The 24124-nt window shown below is 38.8% G+C and overlaps 1 protein-coding gene and 1 long non-coding RNA gene across 7 annotated transcripts in view; one reads left to right on the forward strand and one right to left on the reverse strand.

The window, feature by feature from the left end:
• LOC111251409 (uncharacterized) overlaps positions 1-24124 on the reverse strand; it is a 67403-nt gene that overhangs the window by 22187 nt on the left and 21092 nt on the right. Inside the window, exon 3 of one of the 5 annotated variants that reach the window (XM_086991750.1) lies at positions 16016-16283. The exons of the other annotated variants lie outside the window; for them this stretch is intronic. The gene's annotated coding sequence lies outside the window, so the exon portion shown is untranslated. Of the gene's footprint in view, positions 1-16015; positions 16284-24124 lie in introns of those variants that run through there. 5 annotated transcript variants of the gene reach the window in all.
• Positions 628-23215, forward strand: LOC111251408 (uncharacterized). 2 transcript variants are annotated; one of them, XR_015329476.1, is made up of 3 exons: positions 628-1204; positions 15771-15951; positions 21179-23215. It is a non-coding gene; the product is annotated as an uncharacterized LOC111251408 (long non-coding RNA). The 2 variants fall into 2 exon arrangements; XR_015329475.1 differs by lacking the exon at positions 21179-23215 and adding an exon at positions 17264-18774 and having other exon boundaries at positions 630-1204.

The raw sequence follows: 24124 nt of genomic DNA on the forward strand, positions 1-24124 counted from the left end.
GACAACGTAAGTTTGTCCGACTTTAAGGTTTCATCCTCTTTCTTTATTTAGTCAGCTATCACACAAACAAAAAATGTATATATATATACATATATATATAGAAAGAGAGAGAGCCGCAATTTGGGAAAGAGTGGTATCGTAGGAAACGCCCAAATTGCGCTCGCTAGTTGATTCCAAGGTATGGACACAAATTAAAATGATTCCAATCAGAGGATCGGACAAATATGATCTGGTACGCTAACATTTATGTGAATGAAACCTGATGATTAATGCCTAGGGCGTAATTTGTTGCGTTTCTTGTACATATACAGCTGCAAACATGACATACGAAGTGAGGCAACCTGCATTTGGTTTAAGGGTCTAAAGGTAGTAAATAGAAATAGTTGAGGCCTGAGATGATATCGAGTCTCGGGCGACAATAGTTTATCACTGAGACACCCGTCATAAAAAAGCTTTCACCGAAAAACTCAAGAGTTAGATAAAAGTATGTACTAACTCAACGAATGTCCGGATCTATAGACGTAACATCGAATACGATGCGTTGGTTAGAGCATTATATTAGAGATAGCCGTTAAGCCTGTCATAAATTTGGACTGGTTTAACTGAGAAAAAAACTGCTATGTTTATACACAATCCCGACATATTGCATGAACCCCTTCCACAAGGCCCTCGCGAATTGGCTGACCCTTAAAAAGATATAGGGTGACATTAACCGCATATTAAAATTGTCACGATACGGCTGCCATTGTTTACTAAAATAGGCCAGCGACACTGAAGAGAAAGGACGAAAAAATGGATCAAGGTTAGGGATCCTGCACAAAAAACCTGTAGCTCTAAGGCAGCCATCATTTTAGGGCTACGGTGAGACTAGTTAGGACACAGCATTCAATGTTAAAAGTGGCACGTACTGTAAAAGCGCGTGTGGGATTACCCTGTAATTGCAGAAGGTGGCTGTTTTGGTATGACGTTGGTTTCTGTCAAATATTGTTCTCGCCCAACTCCGTACTTTGATCCCCTTATAAAATGTGTGTTGTTCTTTCAAAGGTTAAGGTAAAATCGTCTTCTTATAGTTTGGCTGACGCCGTTTTCTGAAGGCTCACAAATTGTTCTGTGTCAACCTTTCTATTCCACCTGCTATTTACCGGGCGAGGCCTTATTTGAGGCATTTATTCAATAACGTCTAGGTTATGAGGGTCACGTGAATGTAAGTCGACTTCGCTTTTGACTTTTTATCGTTATTAAGTAAGTTAGCAATATAATTGGATGATTATAGCTGTCAGAGATGAATATATTTAGTTTATACAAAATAATAGCAATAGTATTATCTGTCCGCTTGAGCTTTCCTGAAGCGGCTAGATTAAAGGCGCTTGATGGAGCCGTTCAATCTAATTACAAATTACGTTTATTTTATATTAGGACCCTATATGTTACATCTGCCATTGTACTTTGAGTTTTGTATCAAAAACTAACAAAAATCATTATCGATAAAATAAATATTTGCATGTAAAAATACTCATATCGTAAATATATCCATAGAATGGATAGTAAACATTGGCATTGGCGGGACAAGTGCAAACAATCTTTTGAGTATATAGTAATAGTGTTGTTACCTGATCGTAGCAATATCGATAGCGAAGATCAGGAAGACCTCCAACCGAAAATGATTAATTTGAGATTGTGTTCAATTTTAAATAAATCAGTTCATCATCGACCCTTGGACGTCGCTAAGTTAGATAATATTCCACACAGTAGAAGTAGCCCTAACTTAAATGATGCATGTGTAGTAATACCTAGGTGTAGAGCCTAGGTCGTTCATAACTGTTGGGTAAATATAGCTGGCACGGCTGAGAACAAACTTAATAGCTTTGTTCAAGCTCGATCTAAGTTGTGAGTATTGTTACCTGTAACTAGAGAAAATCAACCTTTGTTTCTTAGTGATCCTTTTGCAATTTGTAAGGGTTGAAAAATCATAGGTTTTTTCAGCAAAAGTTACAGTGAAGTAGTTATCTTCAATAGTTATCTAAAGCAATATTTCATGTGTTGAAATATCATTTATTTCCTCCGCTCCAGGGAAAGGCACTACGTTACAAAGCTCTTTTCATTTGGTTAATGAACATTATTTTGATGACCATAGTCACATTGAAATAAGTAAATTGAATGCCTGAATACTCAATGAAATACGACGTATTCCCTAAACCTATATTACTTAGGGTTTACAATTATGTATATTTAGTAGCTAAATGCCTATAGTTCCCTATGAGTGCACTTGGTCGCCAATGGGTATTTCTCTCAGCGACACTAATCAGCTCACTAACAGCTTGATTTTTTTCCACTACGAGGCTGTATCGGACGCGTACAGAGTGCACTTAAGGTGCTTGGCGTTGCCATACAAGTGGTTTTTTATATGAACACCGGTGTAATCGCGTAATAATTTTTAAAAATCATTGATTTTCAACTAAACATTCAAAGCTGGTACATGCATACATGTCAATGCTAGGAACAGACCTATTTATTGTACAATTTTTTCGAAAAATCCTCAGAATCAGCTGGAAACTTATCTAGCGATAGTAATGTACTATATATCTAGGGCGTACGAAGCAATGTCATAGCTAATATCTGATTGCGTCTGCTTTATAGGTGCATGACTGTATTGGCAGACTAAGCCGTACTTCTTCGACGTAAATCGATCAAAACTCTAATCGGTATAAATAGTATTTGCTTTGGTATATAGAAATATACATATGTGGTACGCCAATCAGATTTCAAGGCGAGATCGCAGCTGAAAAACGCAGGAGCAGTCGTCTGCTGCAACTGAGTGATCCTTAGACGGCCCAGTTGCCTGTAAAATGTTACTTCAGTGGTACCTGCTATCCCAGACGAAGGCGATACGTTCTCTAGTATTTAATATTGTCCACTTGGCTATGCGACTGTCACTATTAAAAAACGAAAATCTCAACACCAATGCAGCGATTAAACAAACGTGTGTATGACTTTTCGTAGCTAGACGCTCGAAAGCGTTCTATTAGTATTAGACACCTCTTTACATCAACGAAAATCGTATCTACCGCTTTTCGTTAATGCAACGCACAACACTGTCCTCGTTTGAGGATGTTCCCATAGGAGAACGTTCAAACGACCCATATTACAGGCCAACATAATTATACGAATCATGTATTAATGGCGCAGCGCTGTGGCTTTCGAAGGACAACAACTTGCGCACTGAGCCTTGATTCTTGATATTAAAAACTGCTCTTTCTTTTCCTAATGTAAGCTATATGGGCTTTTGTTCAGGGGTCACTAGAAGATCGAATGCTGAAGGGTATTCATTAACTAACTTCCTAATGACTTGTAAATGGAAAGTTGTTCGATCCCGAGGTTCGCTTGTGACAGCATGATATTAGGTAACCCAAGTAAGCGGAACTGGTAACACGAACAAAACGCCATGACAATTAACGACTAGATCAGCGTAATTCAGCTAATCAAACAAGTTACACTCTAAGTTCAAAATTTCTTGATAGGGTCATAATGCATTACACACGTGCACATGTGTCGGAATCGATGAACCGTTCTCTTGTCCGTAAGGTTATCAGTGTAAGTGGTCATAAACTAACTCAATTGCACCAAGTTAGATGTCGGCAGCAGACCGAATGCGGCACACTTACAATCGCTAGATGTCCAATTTCCGTGTGCTGTTGCTGAATAAATGACGTCGTTATGATTAATTGTATTGGTTTTTAACTCGAACAGACGAAACAAATAAATCGAGCAAACGGTAATGAATGGACAAGTAAAAACAAAGTAATAAGTTAGCCCTAGCATTCAACTTACGAATTGCAAATGCAGCACAAGTAATTGTTCCTACGAAGCGGTAGTGACATAGACCTGTACGTACCTTCCAGCTAAGCGTGTAAAAGACAGTAAACGGGTCACTCGATTGTCGAAATGCCGCACTGAATGGATATACTTTTCTCGAAAGGGGACATTTATGGATCGACTAAGTAAACTATGTAATCGGCGTGAACGTAAACGCAATTCAAGATAAGCCTATAGCAAATATTGAGTTAAAATAATATGGGTTAATATATAGAGAACGTGCATGGTACAAAAAAATTCGAGGCTTACAGGTGAGTTTTACCCTAGGGATTTGCAATGTCGAACTGGTAGCCTTCGGCATGTATTTGTTCTATTATTTTCTATGACACAAGTTTGTGCGCGGTTACGCGGATATCAAGAGCTTAGTGGGTAATATGCTTGCAGCTAATCTTGGGGATGCGTAACGGGGTGGGTTCGAAGCCGGGCAGAAACACACTTCGTCTCGTACTGGGAGCCGGCTGTGTGATCGAGTGTTTAACGGGGATACTGGACGTAATAGGTACGCGAAAATACTGAAACTGTAAGGAAATAAGCTTGAATAGCCTCGAACCGCAGCTATATGAGAGGTGGCATAGTGCTATAATTTATGCCACTCTAAGGTCGCTGCCGCTGTTGCATGCCGTACAAATGAAAACAGCAAATTGGCTTTAATATTTTGTGTTAATTAAATAAAATCTAAGGCAAGCTCACAATAGTTACTAGTGGAGCTTCGAGAAGTTTAATGTAACAAAAAACTATTGCAAAACGTTTTTCAGACCACTCGCTTCATGAAAACAAAAAATTTGAGATACCTATAAGAATTTCATAGCATGCTAATTCTTAAAGCTATTTTTTTTTACAGCTTTGAAAATTGCAAGATATTGAAAATTTAACGCAAATTTACTACACACCATCAGAGTAGCGTTTTTTTAAATCTACATAACGACTGGAAAGAACATTGCTAGAAAAGATAACCTGTCAGAGGCATAAACACGTATGCATCCCTGTACTCAAAACTGATGCTTTTAGATTAAGCATGAAAAAAGCTGTTAGATGCAAACAATAGTGAGAGGTTGTGCTTTATATAGAATTTACTTAAAAAATAGTTTGATTTACTATTCTCACAAGATGGCTGATGCCATAGAGCGGCTGGTATCACGAATCTATTTCGGATAAGTCGCGTGCTAGAATCTCGAAACCCGCGCAAAAAACGCCTCCACAGGGAGTCGTATAGCATCAACGTCAGAGGAGCACACGCTTGAAAATTGCATAGCTGCAGCACATGTATATCGCTGCTTTTTTATTTATTTTTTTTATTTATTAATTATTTTAATCATCTTCACAGCTTCCTTAATAGAGTCCAAACGTACTCCACGACCGGAAGCCGTAAAGCTTCCCAGGCCAAAAGTCGGCCAAGGAAAAGCTAATACTAAAACTACTATACATAATAAATGTCAATACGGTTATCGTCAATAATATAAAATTTGGTAGCATCGTATATCAGAACGCGATTTGCGTAAGGCTTAAAGATCTAATAAAGTGGAAATTGGTTTTATATTTCCTGTTCATAGAAAGAAAAGTGTCCCACAAATATCGAGATCGGTAGCATTAAAAAATATATACTGTGACAAACGAATATAGCTGAATCTGCTGGCCTTCGTTTTTTTTCTAACGGCAACCGTTCTCAAGACCGCGGTACAAAAAAGGCTTTTTTTTTTCGCTGTACCCTTGAAACTCATGTAAGCCAACCTATTATCTGTAGACGAAAGATACTCTCACACCTGTTCTTCTATTTAAAGTCAATTTAAGACAATTTAAAGTCGATGATTGATTTTCAGCCATCTTTGGCCATAATTATCTCAAATTGTATTTTTCGTAAGGTCTTACCTATGACTGAATAAGAAGTTTTCCAAGGCTTAACCGAAAAGCAATAGTAACGCGTGTCGAAGTGTTTACCTGTTTAGCGTGCCCATTTTTGGTCCGGAAGAAACCATGTGCGGGTCTTAAAATGCGAGGGCGTATGATAAAATACTTAACCCACTCAGTTAGTAAAAATCTTGCGTGCAATCGGTGATCCACGTTTTGCATTAAAAAAAAAGGCGTTTACGTAGCAAATATAAGTACGTCATATTAACGGAAGTATTTGGCGGAAGGTTCCTTTATGCCGAACCTACTAGGCTAATGCTACAACCTGAAATATGTATGCGATGGCAACACGCCCAGCATAACTGCTACTATTTAGCAGATGTATAATATACGTAGTAGGAGACTAGTCGTGTCAATCAATATTCTCTGGAAAAACTAGATGTGGACTGGATAGTCAAAAATGTATTTGAATCACCTGAACTCATCACCCGAAGCTTTACATTTTTGCATTTCCAATAAAAGATAATCTCCTAAAAGAATCTGTAAAATTCATCCCGATAGTTTATTTATTAGCTATAATAAAATCTAAGGGGCACTGTGTTTTTGGGGTACCATGATACTGCTTGGCTGGCGATACGAGATCAGGCTAGCATGGACTTAATCGCGGATAAATCGCAATATAGCTTCAGTTCAAAAGAAATGACTTTTTCATTTGGCCAGCCTGGACAATGCACAGCCTAACCGCTGTCTATTTTAATGTCTGACGCCCATCTTAGCCAAATCAGATATATATAGATATCTATTTCCCTAGAGTTACTGTTTGAAAATCACAACAGAGATCCTCCGCTTCATGAAATTCATACAAGAACTGTCTCGCATTGTCCTCGCATGCCTCTGGTCCTGCACCATCGATTCGTCAATTGTGATTTCAGCTTGTAAATAGAGGTGGGCGATACACAGGATCTAAACACTGCGTCGTACGAAAAAGTAATTCAACAGGGTGCTTGATGATGTTGAACGATGAAAGGGCCTGAAGGCTTTATAAAACAATGGTCTGATACTTTTAGAATTTGGCCTAAATATCGCGTCGTATCTTTTCACTAGAGGTGAGAAACTTATCTTTCACCCCTTTACTGATGTTAATATCGGTTTGTATTCGCTTTAATCGCTATTGAGAGCTAGACCTCTAACTATTTCGTGAACGGCTTGATTCCCTTTGACTGTTGTCATCGATAGCTGCAATTAAAGGTCTATGCAGCTGGCAAAAAACCGTCCCAAGAACACGACTGTTCCATGGTTTCGAAAAAAGACGAAATTTTCGTTTTTTTTTTTTTAATTAAAAACACATGATGCAATATACTGTGATATAGATCCGTTATTTCGAAAGCTAGTAAAAAGAAAAAACTTAAATACTTCTAGCAAGAGTTGCAGCACTGAACACCGAACAACCCTAGACATTGAGAAGTTCACACTATACAAGTATTGTATTTATGTGTACGCTAGACGTTTACCCCCGAGACCTAATGAAATGCTTTGTCGTCCATTGTTTAATAACCTAGCGACCTAAATGTTGTTAACCCTGTTCTACAAGCCCCAAGAGTAGTTTTGTTGGTTTTATCCTGTCCGAAGCTTTATCGTGTTTACCAATAAGCAGTTGAATATTCAAGTGCTGGAAACCAGCAATAAACACCATACTGCTGTTTTTTGCTGAGATGATTTCCAAAATAATTACATCAGCGCCTATGTTTTGTGTAAAAAGAGCCAAAACACTGGTTTTTACTTAATCATACGAAAGGTATATGGCAATGTGATATTTTCGAGCGTTTCCATTAGACGAGTACAATGTGATGATAGTAAAACGTTCAGACGTTAATCTCACGGTGAAATGTAGGCCAAATATCGGATACTGTTCGTTCGTTTGTTTTCGAACAAACGGCTGCGTTTGGAACGCGATGACAATTAGAAATAGGTCTAATTCGCATGACAGGACAAAAACAGGGAATATATATATATATATAAGCTGCCTTTTTTGTTTTTTTCATAGCGTATACAGAACTATTGAGACTATCGTAACTTTCAATCACCCGTTGACTATTTCTTGAATAATTATACATGATTGAGCATATAGGAGAACAACTAGCTGCAATCTCACATTCATCTAATAGTCTACCAGGCTTTTTTTTTTTTAATATAGTTACACATGATAGGTAAGTAGGGTGCTTCGTATGACACGAAAAGTATCTTACGTTACGTTTTCATATTGTTACCATTTTCACATTTAGGCCCCCGCCACTTATTTACGTATTTTAACATGATGAAACTACTTATATATATTACAAAACTGTATCAAGGACTTTGTTTTCTATAATGAATAATAAAATGCTAGATAGGAACATGGTGACAAATATATCTCGTTTATACTTATGTGGGTTTGTTATGCATACGTAGGTAGGGTAGTAGGCAATGATCAGAAACTGTAAAGTTTTTGTAAAATGTAAATTCCATGTTATTATTGCTCTCGCATAATTAAGAAATAGCAAGGGTCTTTGGCAACTTTTCGACTCTGCCAAAACTTTTTTAACGCTTATCTTGGAAACCGCATCGATCGATTAAAGTGGTCGACTTTGTGATACAAAGCTTCTGGACGCTGACTGAAATGTCCGCATGAATTAAAAGTACATGTTAGGCAACCATTAAAAAGGCACCTGCCTCCTGTCTCGATATCAATCGCAAAACAGAACTATTGCAAAGCGTGGTCTTAACGAAACAAGCCAAACTTTGCCTGGTCACTTGTGTTACACGACCCTGTAAGCTGATAAGTGTTATAGCCAGTCACATTTTAGCTTACGTTGATTTTTACATAGATTGGTCTCTATACATTAAGTAATCGATATTCCCGACAATTTTTAACAGTATTTATCTTTTTACTGAACGGATAATGGTTTTTCAATGAAATTTCCATCGTTTTTTTCTGTGTAACTACCCTTCTCATTTCGCGTTTACCAAATACATTTTTTTAGATTGATTTACGTTTCTTTATAAACACTTACGTACACATGTTTTCATGATAAAACAAATGTCTGGTGCCCTTCGACCCTCCATTTGTGTACTGTCTTGGTTGCTGGCAGTCTTGCCGTCTCTTGTTTTCTTTAGCACGAAAAACGTTGGCGTAGAAACTATGTCACATCGAGTTAAGTCAATACCATCTAGTTTGCGGGGTCTTATTTCAGTAGGTTGCCCAGCATTTAACCGCGGGGATAGCCAAAGACTCTGTCAGACGGGATTCCGATTACGAAATAGGCAGCGCGCACTTCCGCAGGTAACGGTCGCATTCACGATACCAGAGTTCCTCAGCGGTTACAAATTACAATAGCAAAGTTGGTCCGGGCAAGGAACACAAGGACAAGGAAGAGCGATCCTGTGGGGGTTTGAAAAGACACAATCGCAGTTCTCTTGTTCGTTATTGTATCTGTTCCTGCTGCTGCAGCGGGCTGTAGTTCTTAGCCCAGCTCAGTCGCCCCGCTTCTGTCCGCGTTTCTGCTTCTTATATTTGGTAGCGCGTTTCCTCAAAACTCCGTTAAGTGAAAAAGCTCACCATCGAAAAGTAGGCCGACCAAAACAAGATGGGAACCATATCTAGCTGGAAAGTGCGGACAGCAATGGGAAAGCACTTGTGGGCTTGCTATCTAAACTGTAGAAGTTGATTAGTAGAACTTTAGTCAAGTTGGAGTTTAGAGTTGGCAACATTGAAATAGTGCTGGGACGAACGGAACTGACCTAAATTATCCTCGTTTACCAAACGACTTCAATGCCTTGCATAAATAAATTGCAGCAATAATAAGAGGTCTACCTGTTGATATAAGTGGGGCAACAGCGACGCCAGCAGTTCATGAATGTTCGAGGAATAATCTTAGCCGGATAAATAAACTGCTCTGTCCCAATCAGCTAAATAAAAAAAAATCTAACCCACCAAAAATAGGTAACTTAGCACAATTCCGAAATCATAAGAGCGCAGTTAAGCGTTGTACTTAACGGATTCAAAAATTGAGCCGATGCGATGGCCTCTAGGAACTATAGAAATCATTCTAAATAAAATTAAATAAAAATCACCATGGGCATAATAATTATTTCGATTTTTTAAGCAGAGAGTTGCCGCTAGTTTGCTTTTAAATGCGTTGGCTATACGAATCCATTATTAAAATTAATTTCCAACTCCACTTCCTACTTCGTTCTATGGCGAAGATTGATTGATAGGCTTTCTCATGCTTGGCAAGACAAAGTACGTGGACGTCTTTAGCGACGAAGATCGTGCGACGGTATCCAATTAAAAGAAACAATTAAAAAAAGCGTGTTTCTACGATTTGGTTCAAACCACTCATTCAAGAACGTTTCCAAAGGAAAATTTCCAAACGATCCACCATCCAAGCTGTAAATTACCAGAAGACCCTTCCCGAGGGCATACTTAGACCCTTTACACAAAGGAGGGTATCACAGCCTTCATTTTTTTTGTCGATTTTCTCTTCTATGGATTTTTGGATAAAGGGGATGTCCAATAAAATGTTGACTCTTTTTTGTTGTTTCAATTCAAGACCGTTCTCAAAGTTCGCTTAAAGCGATTGCACATAGACATTAAATACTAAACGCAGTGTATCACTACGTACGGCTTTTCTTTTTTTTTTTTTTATTTTTAAATTAAAGTCACTAACACACGTCAAATCATAGCACTTTCTCAGACAAAAATATTTAAGTGATTTTATATATACTCTATAATAAGGTTATGTTCTACAGAGAATAGGTTAACCTAGCACTCTTCCAATCAATCGAAAGTAGATGGCGTAACACGAGTGTAGCATGGAGCAGTTCTCCTCCGCTCCATGTTACACTCGTTTTTGTTAGTATTTTAATAATCTAAAATAAAATTATAGGTATAACATGTGGAATACTTTATAACTAACGTATTGTCGCTTTTGGTTACGTGCAGGTCGGACTTTAGCAAAGTGCTGCGCTAATTTAGTATGTGAGAACTGAAAGGGACAGTTTGTCTGATACACACAATTTTCTATGTCCTTCTCAATTTGTTAAGCATTCTGGCACTATGCAAGGCTGTCAAAATTGCCGCAGGCTCTTTCAGTGAAATGAATGCAACCGTTAAGCAAACGGGAATACCTGAGATCAGAGAAATCTATTAATATAGAAGCTGTAAGCATTTTGCCAGTGGATTCTGATTCTCTCGATTTCATCGATCTCGATCTCGATTAGATTTGTTTCGAGTATGTTTTCAAGGATACGTTCCCAAATATGACCGATATGTCGATAAGGAAGTGAAAAATTCCTAAGGAGTTCCCATTTGAATTAGTGCCTCTATTTTTAGAATGTCGGATGTATTGTTTGATACATGTACCTGTATTCTGCGTAACTAAAGCTGGCTAAAAAAAAAAAATAGCTAAAAGCTTCAGTGGGCTGGAAATCGTTGCTTTTAGCAAAGTAACGCAGGCACACATACGTCTGGGCCATTCGTAAATTAAACATCGCACAAATTTTCTACAAGCTCTATTAGGAAACTCTACGAAACGTTGACTTTGTATTTTGGAAATAGATCTACTGTCTTTTTGACACAAAGGGTTGGGGGGCATACCACTTAATTGCCTAATGAAAAATAAGGTTAGCTGCTGATTCCGATGGCGGTTCCGCCAAAGAAACTGAAACTCTCAGGTGTTTTTTCTCTTTGTATAAAAGCAAAGTCCAGAGAAAAAATGATTTCCAGAGTTTTAGCTGTATGGATTTCTCTTGTGCTGTTTTATGCATTGTGCAAAAACATGTGTATGGTAATCTACAATGTCTATCTCTTATGAGATGACTATATTTGCTATTGACAATATCCAAGATATAAAAGAGGACGTCAAGTATGTTTGTATTTGTCACTAAGATAATGTTCAAACGATAAGGGTGTTATTTACTATACACTGTTCTATTTACGTTGGTTTTTATTGTAGAGCTCTAGCCCTCCAACCGACTCCACCCGACATGTGTTCGGGTTATATTCGTACCAATATTTGCCGGCAGTAATATAATGCACCTACTGTCACATGTGTATATAGTGATAAGAAAAGGACAAAAAGAGGTCTGCAGTAATGAATAGCTGTTGATGTCTAATGGGTGGTTTTGGTGCCTAGTGGGTCTCTTGAAAGCGTTGCCAGGACAACTATTAACTAACCAACATACAGTTACAGTAGCTCACCTTTCAGTATCGACAAACGTTATTACCAGACCAAGTAGTATCCAGGAACATGAAAATTATTAACGTTATGAATGAGAGCCATCTCATTCCATAGGTATCACTGGCGAAAAATCGAAGAAGTCCAACAAGAACCAATTTAGATTTCTAAAGGGGGCAAATGTCTAATGTTATATCTTATATCTGTATTTCGAGTATTTGTTCATATAGAGAGAATAACTGAAAGTGCTATAGTGAAAAAAGTATGGGGAGCAAGAAAAATGCGAAGAAATTTATTGTTCTTAGTAGATTTGATTGCACAAAAAAACAAACCTAGCATATGATTTTGGTACCACGCTGATCCAACGGCCTTTGACAACAGATCAGTTCTTCTGGTAGGGTTATGTAAACTTCGTGTCATTAAAGTGCGTTCTTAAACTCTACCCCGCCAGTGAAAGTTGTCAATTTATCCATGAACACTTTGTTTTTATTTAGTTTCTCTGGAAGTTGCTGGTGGCGGCAACGCGTCTATCTCTACCCAACTAGTGCCGGATTTAGTGTCGGTCATTCGAGACCGTGGCCTAATTTTTTTTTCTCTTTTAACCCACTGAAACCACTTCCTCCCGAAGTCTAGTTTATAAATAAGCACAAAGAAGTATTCGCCATTTGAAACGGTGAATAAGTGGTTAGAGCCGAAAAAACCACAACTGCTCAAACATAGTCTCGACGAGTGCTGTGAGAAACAGGGAGAAATAAGGTTTAGTAAAAGCGCAGAATTGAAAAGGAGCCAGAGGCTCACTCCTTATCCGCCCCAGGTATTTCCCCAGATATTTCTGGGTTTATTTTTCTCCAAGACACTGTCACCAAATTTACGCATCACCTTCCGTTTCTCTCTAGACGCCAGTATTTTTAATATCCGCTGATCCGTGTCAAAAAACCCCCGGCGCGCCCCTCCACTTCGTTCCTCTCCTCTACAAAGCTACATATTCTCGAAAAATGTTCTGCCGCCAAACTACAGAAACTAGAAATGTCACTCACGGACTTAGTCATACGAAGTTTATAGTCACCAAAGAATGGAAGGCTATCGAGCATCCGACTAAGATGGTCAAATGACCAATGCCTCTAATAATTTGTCTTATGAACTGTGTTGTGCTTGTATTTTCGGACTGTTATCTTATCTGCCATTCGTTCAATGTCGCTTAGCAAAGCGTAGTTTTTTTGGATTTCTATCAAGAAGGTTCTCTGATTCTTCCTTCATGAGCAGGTCCCGAAGCACCTGTCTATTTATAACTGTTACCGCATTGTAAGAGATAATTATAAAGGCTTTACTCGCCTTTATCGCCATCTGTCTTTAAGTCCTCCTCAGCACTGCTTTATTTTTCATTCTAGATTGGCGTTCCACATAACGTAATTGAGCTCTGCGCGGACGCTAATACCCTGCGTGGACCATCGCTCGGGCCGGAAACGTTTGAAAGGACTCTGACGAGTCTGTTAATTATTTTTGAGACTTTGTTCATAGAAAATTTCTGAATCATTTATTATATATAATAATACAATAATCATGCCTGAGTATCTTATAGTATAATGATAAAAAAAATAATTCAGTTTACTTCGAAACCAGCTCTAGTCCATGATTTTTGATCCATGAACACACCAGGTCGGAGGTATCGTCTACATACGCCTGGAGTTCTTTAGTGAATGACGACTGGCACTAGTTCGACCACAAAAAATGGCAGCTTAAGAATCCAATTGTAGCTAAGATTCCAAAGCAAAGGACCAGGTACAGAGCTTCGGAGCGTCCCCCAGGCATGCTAAAAACGTCATCGTCATGTATAAAAGCATATTTTAAACAGCCTAAGATTATTCATCTCAGAATGGGTTCCAGCCTTTTTTCTCCGTAGTTCTGTTGAAAACCTGCCGTGACATTGAGTTCAAAACTAACTCTAGTATAGACAACCTCAACAGCGCACAGCCTTCTTTCTCACTTCATTTTGTTTATTCCTGCCCCAGTCACTCACACAAGGATCGCTTTGGTGGCGTCTGTTGTCGAGCGGTTTTTCATGAGTAGACATAGACTGCTCGTTAAATTGACGCTCACGTTATTATGCAATATGATCTCTAAAAACATTTTTCTAAGTGTCGAGGTACCCCTTTAGTTTATCCAAGCATAGAGCTTACATTAACGTAAGATCATCCCTCTTCTCTACTCAGATCAGTGATGTGGAGACCTGCTTTCCGATTTATTGCAACATGTGCTTGTTGTTGGGCGCTACCCCCCAGGATTAAGGGTTAGTCTGAAACCAGTTAGTCTCTTCTTTTTGCGTAAAATTAGTTTTCGTTCTATGACCTACCCTCTGCTGCCACTGATACATTTGCTAGCGGTCAATTGCAATCGGGATGAAACAGCCTGTACACGGTTGTTCAACGAGCGATTAAGTTAAATTTTCTATTCGCATATGTTCTTCAAGGTTTATTTTTTCAACTAATTGCTTATACTATCCTTATGGACAGTGATATTCACAGTCCCCCCCCCCCCTGGTGTGATATCTGTTTCTTTGAGCGTCAAACATGTGCACCTTGCGCTCGCGGAGCGATGTAGCGCTCGCAACCTTTTCTTTTTGAGTTTCTATATGCACATCGTAGCTATCCTTGAGCTCTCTCCCTAAATCCCCAATCTATGGATTTGCAGATTTTTTAGTACAGGCTCTAAGAACAGAATCTTGTTTGTGCCCGAAAATTATTTTTGTTTCCCATTGGCTTAACTATAAACAATACGTCCATATCAAAGAAATTATCCATACCAGAAACTAACAAAGTAGCAATCGGATTTCAGTACGGTGTTATGTATATATACATATATATATATATGTTTTGAAAACAGTGCATAGCTTTGATACTTCTAATAGATATTCTACGAATTTAATGACTGTGTATACCTTTACATGTAATATTATTTTACGTGTGGGCTGCGTTGGCGTCTGTGTACGAGAAACTTCGACCATAGCTATCGTAAGCCGTAGTCATAAGGTTCAAAAAGCTTATGGAAATTAAAATGGGTTCACCTTTACCACGAGCACAAATTAACTAGCGTTATCGCTGTTACAGTTCGCATTTGGTTTAAAGAATTAATTTCCATTAAAGGCGCACTTAATTGGGCGATATACAATCACCCAAAAGCGCTCGTCTTCCCAATAGATATACTGTAAACTTGTCAGCATCAACGTTTATCTTTAATTATTATTGGTCTTTTAAAGCTTTCTCCGACGCATACCCACGGAAATTGTGAACAAACAGAACGGCTACAGTGTAGGAAAAAGCCAGCAACCTGGTTACCAACATAACAGCCCGTTTATAAGTACACAAATTGCAATTATCTGTTACCCATTCACCATAGAGCTCCGTCACAAACACACGCAAGCGTTAGGCTCGAATGATCTGAGGATAAATGACGAAAAATGGCTGTAGTCAAACGTTCTTTTCATCGTATTCAGAGTAATCAATGGGCCTGAGTGAGGTCTATAGTGCTTTCCCGAATGCCATATAGTTCTTAACATGATTCTAAGCAATACAAAATGCCTATGTCATCCCATCTCTATTGCCACGGCTTCTCGAAGCGTTCCATTGATCTAAGGCCTGAGGAGGACCGCGAGAATAGACCTATCACAAACAGAAGTTGCGACTAAGGGGGCACCTTCATTGAGTTTCTTAGCACAAATTATTATAAATCGTGGATTGACATGTGATTGTCAAATGCTCTATAAATTGTAACTACGTATAAAGAACGGTATCGTTTTTGTTTGATAATGTTTATCAATAGAACAACACTTATTTGTTTCAGGATTTGTTATCATTCTATCAGGTACACCCTCCTGCTAGAAAATTTAATTCGATACTGCAGCCTTCATCACGAATATATTGTTGAAGCATGCCCTTCACATGGTCGCCGAAGGCCAGAATGTACTTTGCCCCATAGACAAGGACACATGAACCCCTTACGGTCCAAATGTTAATCCTGCATGGTATGTATAAAACTACAGCTTGTAGGTAACCTACGTATAGCTATGGAACATGTATTACCTTTCGTACCTTAAGTGACGACCAAGCTCTGGTTTAGCTTTTTATTGAGAGCCGTTTCTCCGAAATTACGTCCTTCGTTGATCATTACGGGCATCTCAGCGGTCAACTCACTATCTGATCTGCTGGTCTGTCTCGTTCCACTAAGAACCTTCGTATGGTTTGCTTGTCCACTGGGCCGGCTTGACCGCCTCGTTGAATATTAACGTCCGTAACTCCGTCTTGTCACCCACGTGTTTATTCGTTGTTTTCAAAAGCTGGTACAAGACACCGCTTCCTGTACAAGAGCGGATGTATCCCCTATTATCGGTATATGAAAATATCAAGGGGTGCTCATACTAAGGTTTTTGTTTATAATACATACTGAGTAAACGAATAAATCTGTCTAGACTAATCTCGCGTTCGATCTATCTCATTCCTAGAGGAAGTATTTTAGTTTACATCATTACATTGCCAGAAAGAACGATAGTTAGTATTAAAACCCTAAAAAACTCTCAGCTAGTCTGATTATCTTCTGTCGCTGGTCATCCGACCGATCCCCTCGCAACAGGCGATTACAGACGCAAATGGTGTCTGCGAAGTTTGTCTATTTTGTTTTCTACCCCCTACCCAAACGTGAATTTATCTACTATGATTCCATAGTGCAGTAGCCAGAATTTTGGGTCGCAAAAGTAGCGAAAACTTGAGGGGACCATATCATGCAGATACCTTGAAACTGATGTTTTATGTCATGCACATGTCTGCCATTCCCTTATGCATGTACGTTGTACTAACGGGAAGGGAAACTATATTAGTGCCATTGTGCACATCGAGCAATGGCGGACGGACCGACAGGCAGACAAAAAGTCTTTACGAAAGCCGATTCCATAGGATTTTTGGCTCATCAAATGAATTACAAAAGTCACTTGTATTGGGACAGGTCGGCGTGCGCTCCAGTCACCTTATAACCTTATCCAGGAAAACGTCTCCTGGCACGCGTGCGTTCCGTTGCAAACGTCTCCGTGAAATGGCCATGAGTGATGTACACTGTACTTACATATAAAAAAACACATATATCCTATATGACTGAGCAGGCTTCCGTTAAGATTGCGACTATATTGTATCTTTCACCCTACGATTTCTTTGAAGTGAAGGGTCTCTTGCACTCGGTCTCATATATATTCGATATTTTTTGCGTTCTAATGTATTGCTACGGAACATATGAACTCGATCTCGTTGTTAAATGTTGTTTTTTTATTTGTGTGTTGTGTTTATCAGTGTATGCGACTCTTGTCGGACAGGCTGGGGGAAGTAACTTAAACTGTGAAGACGCCGAGATGACTGGTAGCATAACACATTATTTTGTCTTCATCTTCCCATTAATTCAACATCTACGAAAACAATAAAAAATTGCAGGAATAACATTGCTAACTAATTTTCCACCAGCACGCGTTTGATCGACCTTGTCAGACAGAAGGGAATATTGGATTAGTTACTTTGCAATGGTAATTCGACGTACCTGATCATATCGCAGCGTATATAGAGAACTGTACTTGTTTAGGGGCTGTTTTTACATAGTCCGATTGCCATAGGTCCTAGAAATAATGGGTTGTTTTAAATAGAACTATAAAACATGATAGGCTTATTGTGCCTCATCAAGGGACCATTTGGTTCCAGGAAGCATTCTGTAGAGTCCTTCTTTAGGTGTGTTCTTCATATGCACTACATAAATAAAGATACTACTATTATTCGTCTGAAGGACTTGATACGGACGCAATTATATACCGTACGCACGCGAAGATGTTCTTCTCATTGTTATATGGTGTGGCAACCCTTTCGTGGTCATGGAAAGTGCCTGGGAGCAGCTATGTCGCAAAATACATACAAAGACATCCACAGCAGCAGAGGTTACCATGGTGAAAATGACTGTCTTCAGATTGTTAAGAATTGCCGAAGCATATTTTGAATACGTTTTTAATTTCTAAAGTGTCAGAAGCGTTAAGTAACACAGGAATCTAAGTGTGGACAATATTTATATTCAGTTCCCGAACACTTTTGCCAATATCATACATGCTATACTATCTAAATATCATACAAAATAACCACATAGTTCCGCCAATATACACATAATATTTTAATAAACAGTAACGTAATATTTTTTTTGCATGAAAAGACTGAAACCTTTCATCATAACGCTAACGACGCCATAAATATGTATTGATTTACTGTTAAAGGAAAAAAAAATCAACAATAATGAGAACCTTGAATAAAATCTGTGAGATTTCTTCGGAGAAGATTTGTTCGACTTTAGCATTTGATACTTCTTAATAATGTTTCAATTTTGACTTATTGCGCCACATTTTGCTTGCGAGGGGTAAAACAAATCGATTTATGCAGCGGCACCCCACGTTGTGATCGCGTGTATTTGACACGAATTTCGATCGTTATGCGCTTCTTTGCAAGTCTTCTAAATAGTGATCTATGCCTCTTGATGAAATGCATTGAGCACCCGCTAAACTCCTATAACGTATGCCGTTCTATCGTTACGTATACCAATAAAGCTTATCAACAATTTAAAATTGAACTCGTTTTCAAGATAATACTAGAACATACGATATTGTTATGGAACTGTCGTTTCCATAGTTCTGTAAAAAAATTAGAGAAAGATATGTTTTGAAATATACAGTGCAGACTTTTCCGACAAGTGCCGCTGTCAAGTAAGTTTAGCGGCGGGTAGAAGTACGGACGTCGAATAAAACCTAAGGCTAAAACGATCAACGAATGTAAACATGTTACGAGCTACGTTTTTGGTCGTCACTGAAGGTCAGTCCATTAAATGGATGCAACTGCATTAAGCTCGATGTATATATATAATCTTTACTAATACGTAATACGTTCTTTATTTTTTTCAAGCTCAACCTACCTAGGAACGTTGCGATTGATATATCTACGTACGTTACATGTCTAAAAATAGTACACTAATCTAGCAACACAAAGATATATGTGTTCATGGATGATAGCCTGCAGCTCGCAAATGGTCGACATATTTTTACTAGCCGTTTCCGACCCGATCTAAAAGCAGTTGTAGCCATTTGTTAAATAGCTCTTTAATATATATTACCATTGCCGACGAGCATGGTCACGTATCTTCCAAAAGAATCAAATGAATTTAACCCATATGACAGTCACGGTCACTTTATAAGCGTGTCACTACACGGTGCTACGGGCTAGTATACTGTAGAATAAGATAACCCACAATACGGTAGACCAATCCGGCGATTGCCGCAGACGCTACCCCTAAAAAACGTTGCGCTTACTGCGCTCGAATCTGTGAGCTGTGAGTATTTATATGACGGTATCATTCAGTGCTCTATATCCGCAAAAGCCCCGAGGGGGAAAGGGGACGCCCAGGTGCACATGGAGGAACCACAACTCGCGTCCCACTTCGCCCAAGAAGATCATACGAGCCGATTATGCGCCCATGCAACTCGCCATAGGCAGTTGAGTGTCTCTGTATTCGGTGCCAGTGTTCATGCTGTTTGCTGGTAAACTAGTTTTGGTGCACGTAGGCGGTGTGAAAACGCTGTAAACGGCGACCATCTTCTAAACCGCCATTAAAAACCGACTGGGTTCGAGTTTACTGATTTAGGTTGGGAACTGGCACACCAACTGTACAGAAAGTCGTTTGCATTTGACGCTTTATTTTCGGAGGTGCGACTAAGGTCACACGGACGAGGCGGACCTCGATATCTTTGCTACCTATACCCAGTCCAGGAGCAGTCAAGCTAAGAGCATAAATGGATCAAGATGGAGGAACAGTAGCAACACAATGAAGAGCCACTGTAGCAAGATAGTGGTTGCGTTGTTAAAAATGCGCGTGCCTTAATGCCTAAAGTTCAGCGTCCTTGTGGAAAGGCTTAGGAGTAGGCTGGCTTGACCAAACTATTTATTAGGGTTCGACCTAACAGAGTGAAATAAGCTTATCATTTAAGTCGATATTCTTTTATATGGGTAGCTTATTCAGTTGTGTGACAAAATATGTTTCATTGAACAATTAGTCCTCTTTAGCCTGTCTGTTCCGAACGCAGACAGGTTATGCTTGCTTGCATACTTAGAATGGTCATGGTGAACGAAGTCGTATTGTGATAGATTGCAAGGTAGACCAGACCCCAGCCTAGGACGATCTTCTGGACGCTGCGGATCATAAATTAAGCCGTCTATATACTTTCATCTGCACAATTATAACAAAGCTACATTATGGCTGAAATAGATCTTTTACGTAATTCAACAGAAATCGCGGTCGGTTGTCACAACCGTGCCGAATGCAGAAGATTTAAAGAAAACTATAAAATCAGTTTCGCTTACAGCTGAAGACAAAACGAAATCACTCTTTCGAAGTCGAACATAAACGTTAAGATAATACGGGCCCGTCAAGCTGTTTCAATTGATAACTAACGGAAAGCGCAGTGACTTAAATTCGTAATAAATTTTTTGGGTTAAATCTAAAAAATGTTGGCCACATTATTCGACTTCTAAATATAACAGTTATAGGTGACACGAAGAGCCAACTTACTTTTTCTTTCTAAATTACCCATTTTATCAAAGCTACACAAGGGATCATTTTGGCACCTGCCTTAATATTCGGATGATCCAATCATTTTGGTTATAAGCGACCTACCCTGAAAGCTATCGTGTAGGGCTCGCTGAAAGTTCAGGAGGAGGCTAGTCTATCTCGTAATAAGGAGGGTAAGTATTCTTGCCTTTCGGGCAAAATGGTCATGAAGCATTTGCCCTTATCAATTTTTTGTGCCAGAAGCATCGTCCTATCGTGAGGAGCTCAAACTACGGTCATTTCCATGTACGGCCATTTCCTTTAATAATAAAGTGGTAAAATATTTTTTTTGTTTTATAAGAAGAATGATAAGCTTACAGCAGCTGAGGTGTACTAAATAAATACACAGTGTCCCAAAACGTGAATGATTATAACTTTGCTCCTTATTTATATATAATTAGTAATTAAATTTCAAAAGAAGTTATATGAAAGGTATAACATGTCCCTCTATCGCAGGTGTTAAAAATTATTGCTATTCTGATAATACACTACTGATAATTGGCCTGTTGATTTACAATCTTAGCAGCGGCTTTTAAATTTATGATTGTTTTCTATTTCCTCGTGTCGACTTCATCTTTAAGGTATAACCATAAAACAGGCGCATTACCATCAGGTCTGGAGATTGGGCAGGATATCTTATCGCATCTCTTCATCCAATTTATTCGAAAGACTCTCCTCAAGATGCACTCGTACATCATGATGAGGAAAACAAAATATGCTATTCTTACCAGGGTCCTCCCAGAAGCGAGGCTAAAATGAAACTATTGCAGTGAAACCAAGTAAATGATATAATTATACTGTCAAAAAGATCCAATTAAGAATAGTCTAATCATAGTACATATGCTGTTTGGGATCCACTGTACAAAGGTTCGTACTACATCAATTTATGTAATAACCAACTAGCACGCAGCTCCTAGCCGCTTTACGCCTCCTTCTGCGAAGGTCTAAGATTGTTGGGTCCGTATTTATTGCCGCATAGCCTAGAAAACACAAGTCCATAAAGCTGGAAGAGTGTATTGGTATGAAATTTTCGGTAATTACGCCTGATTTAGGTAAAATAGTTATCGAAAATCACATGTTTCGATACGCCATTATAAAGAAATCTTGAGGCTATATACTTCAATAATATATAAAACTGTTAAAACAACGGCAAAAATTGCCGCTCGTAGTATGATAATGCACAAAAGCAAATTTCGCACAAAGCACAATTCAGAACTGATACATCAGGAATAAATTAGCCTAACTATTTTCCAACCAGATATTCAGTACACAATTCTCATCAGATACTTTGCTCATACAAAAATCCGCATGAGATTGGCAATTCTTATGATTTGTCGTGCGCAACATATATTCTGCTAGAGTCAATTATGCCATGCGTCTGCAATGACGAAAGCAGTCTTACACTGCTAAGACGCTTTGTAACCGTGTTGAGGGTTTCGCCATTAAACGCTAGAAAGAAAAGAGGCGTACTTCTTGGCCTCTGCTCGATTCTTTCATTAGTTAGTAGAAAAGGTCGAAGCTATTTGCGGAGTCAGCTTATAGCTGTAAACAAGGCCCCTCAGGGCCGCGTAAGTTCCTTGCTCAGAAGGTACATCTCTTTGACATTGATACTTCCGTGCTGCCAAAAGGCACTACGCGCAAACTAGTCCCAAGTTTCCTTAGACTCGAATGTTCTAGTCCAAGAATGGAGTTTAAGAGGTCGTAGTAGTACAGATGCTCGAATCTATCGAGACAATCTACGAGGTCTGTTGACACCATTAACACAGCGGCGACGGAATCTGTAGTACAAGGGCAATATCCAACCGAGAATCTACGACACTATGCTTCAGCATTTAATGGTCCTCCGTTCACCCATCATTTTAGTCTAAGACGAGCTGTGTGTTCGTAAGCGGCAGAAAAGTGCTTGCAGAAAATCAGTTTGATCTGTAATACTTTCAAACGTACTTTCAAGTGTCTTAGGCTGCACTTGGAAGGAATTTAATCCGTTAAGTTGATTACGTTGCATATTTTTCAGTACACAGTCTGTATATAAATCTGCGGCGTGCGACATCTAAAGGTTAGCTTGAGTTCAGCTGTTCCTGACAGGATATCCCTTCTGATCACTGGAAACGGTGTATAGGAGGTAAACATCTCTGTTCCTTTGTCCAAAATGAAATGCTGTTGGGGAGCCCTTTTATAGCGAGACATGACGAGATCGTGACGACAAATATTTGTACCCACGAAGAACTTGCCTGTAGTTATAGCCGCAGTCCAGGTAGTAATGGACGAATAAAAGTGCTTTGTGAGTCATTGGAAGTATTGTTTTTATATTGATACCTCGCTTATGTTAGTCGAAGGGAAAATATTGAATTAGTTAGCTAAATAGATTTCGTCTGTGTTAACTGGCAAACTATATCTGACCGCTTAAATTCTCAATTGTCTTCCGTCTAAGAAATTGTTATCAGCTGGCGAAATTCTCAAGAAAAGCGTTGATAAAATGAAATCTTTGTCTGTTTGCTTTCATGTCATGCGGATATACAAATGATGAATAATGAAAAGAGTTTTTGCATATCCAAAATGTATGATATTCAGTTTTCCCGACCAAAAACAAATAAAGAGTTAATTTGTTTTGCTTGAAATTTCGACCGTATACTCATTAGCTAACAAGCAGAACAGCGTGTATACTTGGTGCTAGGCAAGGAGTTTTACATTTGTTAACCCAAGGGTACCTATCATGAATTTTCGAAGATACCGTCGTCCTAGATCTAATAATGTTATAATAATGGCGTCATAAATCTTTGACCGAAAAATTCACATCCTTCCATTTTTGATAGTGCTGGATCGCATGCAAGCAGAATATAAGCGTGGCTTAGCGTTCTAAAATCCGCCCCAACCCATTAATCTCAGACTGACGCTTGCGATTTATTAGGGCCGTTGTTCATCTGAGTGACATTTTTCGTTCATGCAAACATTGGAATTTTCACTGTGAACCGAGGATCCTCGTATTCAATAAAAATCTGTCCAGGGTATTACCCACAAACGTAAATCCAGGGAACAATAAGCGTGCCTTCATCTAACCGACATTGTTTTCCTTTGAAGTCCATTCAGTTCTTAGGAATGGATTGCAATAGGTAATTCTCGCAGTGTAGCAAACACATACCGACATAAAAACAATAATAAAAGTTGAAACAATAGTGTGTAAGTGAAAAAAAGTAAAGGAAAATACACGAAAAGAAAAATACATTTTTTTCAAAAATGAAAGACATGTATAAGTGTTCATTGAGATTTGACGGTTCGTTTTCAATTCATTCGAATTTCAAGCGCATTGGAGCACTTTTTAGGTACTTTTAAGTGACTTTTTGAATAACTTTCGGTTACCACTGTATATTCAAGTTAATAAATTAGAAAAACTCTTAATGAAACTCTGGATGTTGAACTCTCGTCTTGGGCTTAATAGAGGTTTTCCTCAACGTTCACTCCTTTCCAGAATCTTCCACAAACCACAAATAGCGCAAAGTACATCAATGGACTAAGAAAAACAGTTGTCT

Source organism: Varroa destructor, unplaced genomic scaffold (assembly GCF_002443255.2).
Source record: "Varroa destructor unplaced genomic scaffold, Vdes_3.0 BEIS01000005.1, whole genome shotgun sequence".
In the NCBI taxonomy this organism is placed as follows: Eukaryota; Metazoa; Arthropoda; class Arachnida; order Mesostigmata; family Varroidae; genus Varroa; species Varroa destructor.